Raw genomic sequence first — 3,528 nt, forward strand, 5'->3', positions numbered from 1 at the left:
TGATTTGGGAAGCAATTCATTCAGCTCTGAGCGACAAGTGAGTTCATTCCCGACTGTGTGGAGGGGTGGGCGATCTCACTGGAGGAAAACAAACATCCGGGATCAGGCTTTGTTCTTATGCTATTCCTAAGTGCTAAAGACACCCCTGCTGGGTCCAGCCTCAGGGGAAACAGCGGGGAACTGATTGACAGCCATTAAGGAAATGGAATTGAACATCTCAGATCAGACATCAAGGCAGAGTCTGTATCAAGTCAGTCCCAGACCTTGTGAGTTCTCCAGCTAGGAGGAAGGCTTGCCTGGAGTACCTTTGCTGTTTGTGATGACAGTCTCCGATCCTATTTAATACTAGAATCTTAGAAGGAATTAGAATCCGGAATTAGAATCTTAGAAGCACGTTATTGTGTACTGCTTGCCATTTATTGGCTGTGTGGGCAGATTAGTTCCACATCCTTCCCTCAGTTGTCTCACATGTAAAACAATGATAATAATTGCACCTACCTCACTGAGTTGTGAAGATGAGCTGTATCAAGCACTGCACTTACAGCAGTGTCCAGCACACAGTATTTGATGGAAATTCATGGTTATTATCACTGCTATTTGTGTTACATGGAAACATTCACATAAAAAGAGCCCTTTTCGGCTGAGGATTTAGCTCAGTGGTTCCGCCGCCACCTCGCAAGCGCAAGGACCCAAGTTCGATCCCTGGTACCAAAAAAAAAAAAAAAAAAAGTCCTTTTCTACAGCTAAAAATCTTAAGCTGAAATATGTACTCCTTTTCACCTCGCAATCCTATGAGCCATTTCTGGGTACTGGTGACAGGTGCATCCTGAATTGCTTTGCAAATAGAGATCCAATCTAAGAAGCTTTTACTGCTATCTACAGTGCTCTTTCGTTTCTTTGGCTATCAACCATTTATTTCCCTTCCCCAGAGTACTCCAATTTCCTTTTGAGAAATAAAGCACCCTTCCTTTTCTGTGGGCAGTAAATCCTGGCACCCCTCCTTATATGAGTCCAGCTCTCTTCTGTGTCCCAGTACAGACACAGGAAGCCCACAGGGCACATTTTTCTGTGAGCTGCCTTGCCTTATCAATATTTTTCAAATCTGTTTCTTTGTGTATAACTTGGTCTGTTTCGGTTGCTTCCAATCAAAACCTTTTTTTTATTATTCTTAAATACTTTTATTGGTACACTTTAGGTATACAATATGTTTACATTTGTCATTGGGTGCTTGTACCTGTACATGATGTATCTTGGTTCTTATTTCTCCCCCATTACCTGTGCGCCCTTCACCCCCTCCTCTCTTCCCTATTTACATAGATTTTGTTTCCATTTTTTTCTTTTTCATAATTTTTCCTTTCCCTTCTTTCCTTTCCCCTTCCCCTCCCATCACCCAACCAAAACCTTTAATAAAAATTCTTAGTCTCCTTTTCCTTTCTTCCCTGCTCTGCACTCCAGTCTTCCCTACAAATGCCACCAAAATATAGAATAGCCCACGTGGTCGCAGAATCACACTTCTGTAATTCTTTCTTGAAGATAAGAAAACATTACATGCTCCATAAACAGGCTGAAATCCCAGGTTCCTTCAGCTGCAACTGAAATGTTATGACCAGAGAGACAGCATCCTATACAGAAATTAAGGGACCTGGATTCAGATCCTGCCAAGTTCTGCTGAGTGGGCTGTGCAGTCGCATAACCCTTCTGGTCATGCTTCCTCATGTGCACACATACATGTATACACACGCATATATCTTAAGAATGTATTGTAAGGAATTAGCTCACATGATTGTAGAGGCTGGTAAGTCTGAAATCTTTTACTTAAAGGCAATTGTAGATGGTTACTACTTCTACAAAGTACTTTCACAATATCTACATTCATGTTTGTTTAAATAATCAGGCACTACAGGCTTATTAGGTTGACAAAACTGTCAGAGGGATCATAACACTGCTTTGCATCCTTGAGAATGAAACAAGATAAATGTGTCTGAGGTACTTAGCACAGTATCTGGCATCTGGCAGGAACTCAGTAGACGGTAACTATTAGTAGAGGCAAAAAAGAATAATATTGCTCATGCAATATGCTTTGGGCACCAGCCTCTATTCTAAACACTTTGTAAATGCTAAGTTGTGTAATTCAATCCTCCAACAACCCTAAGAATTAGGTAAAATATTCAGATGAGGAACAAGAGGTCCAGAGAGGTCACATAAATTACTCAAGGTCACACAGCAAGCACATGGTAAAGCCAGGGTGCAGATCACTGCCCCTCTGTATCAGACTGCAACCGAGTTGTCCCCCCAGCATGTAACCCCAGTAGAATGCCTTCCAAAAGAGCAACAACAGTTAAAACCTTAAGAGAAAGTGCACCCTGCCTTGTCACTTTAAGGAAAATTCCACCCAGTTCCACAAACATAGCCAGATTTAGCTGTCGGCATATTTTAGAAAAATATTTTAGGACAGAATATCACACCCCCACCACACTCCACCCTCCACTACCGCTGTGTCCCCATGATGATAAAAAGCCAACACCTTCCCATCTCAGAACCCTTGGCAGAGGCCTCTCCCCACACAAACAGAATAATTCCTCCTGCCCACTTCCATCGGGAGCATCAGGCAACCAACAAACTTTCCAAACAAAGAAACTTTAAATCACAAGCAAAATCACGCGTTAACTGTGATTTTCCGGGAATGGATGCCTATATAATATCCTAATCAAATAGTTGGCATCACATTTGCATCTAGATAAAGGCTTGTTAGGAGACAGATGGGAGTAAAAGGAGGCTCTGAGACTCTGGGTCCACTCCCAAGCCCAGTCATCACTGACAAGCACAGCAGCCAGCAAGTCAGAAGTTGCCGAACTTTGGTTAAGTCCAGGCCTCCAGGTTTGTTCCCTGTGTGCTCAAGCTCGCTCAAAGGTGTTCAGGTAGTTTCCACACCAATTTGTAGTTAGCTGAAATATCCTCTCATAGTAGGTATCTTTTTCCTTTTCAAGACTGTACTTCATCAAGATCAGCCTGGACTACACAGCGAGACCTTGTTCAAAAAAACTGAAAAAAAAAAAAGTGCCCTTGAAATCAGGGGCTTAGGTTATAGCTCAGCAACAGACGCCAAGCACGTGTAAGGCCCTGGGTTCAAGCCCCAGCACTGATCCTCCCCCCTCCCCCCAATAAAGTGTGGTAGGAAATTAGGAAATTAACTGTCATGTAAGATGTTTAAAATCAAAGGCTAAGGAATTTTAACTGCATCTTCTTTTATTTGGGCTGAAGATAATTCTAATGCATAGGTGTCAAGTAGCAAACACGCAGGAAGACATTCCCAGGTACTTGTTCCTTGGGAATCAGAAACACATGCGCCAAGGGCCATGCCTGGGTAAAACTGTGAAGTATAAAAACTTACCTTGGTGGAGCCTAACATTTTCTCCCTCTCTTCTTTTATTTATTTTATTTTTGGTACCGGGGATTGAACTCAGGACCCTGTGCTTGGGAGGCAGGCAGCAGAACCACTGAGCTAAATCCCCGGCCCCTCTTCCTCTC

The sequence above is a fragment of the Heterocephalus glaber genome, unplaced genomic scaffold (genome assembly GCF_053883595.1).
Source record: "Heterocephalus glaber isolate CG9 unplaced genomic scaffold, H.glaber_assembly_v1.0 deba00001564, whole genome shotgun sequence".
NCBI classification, from domain to species: domain Eukaryota; kingdom Metazoa; phylum Chordata; class Mammalia; order Rodentia; family Bathyergidae; genus Heterocephalus; species Heterocephalus glaber.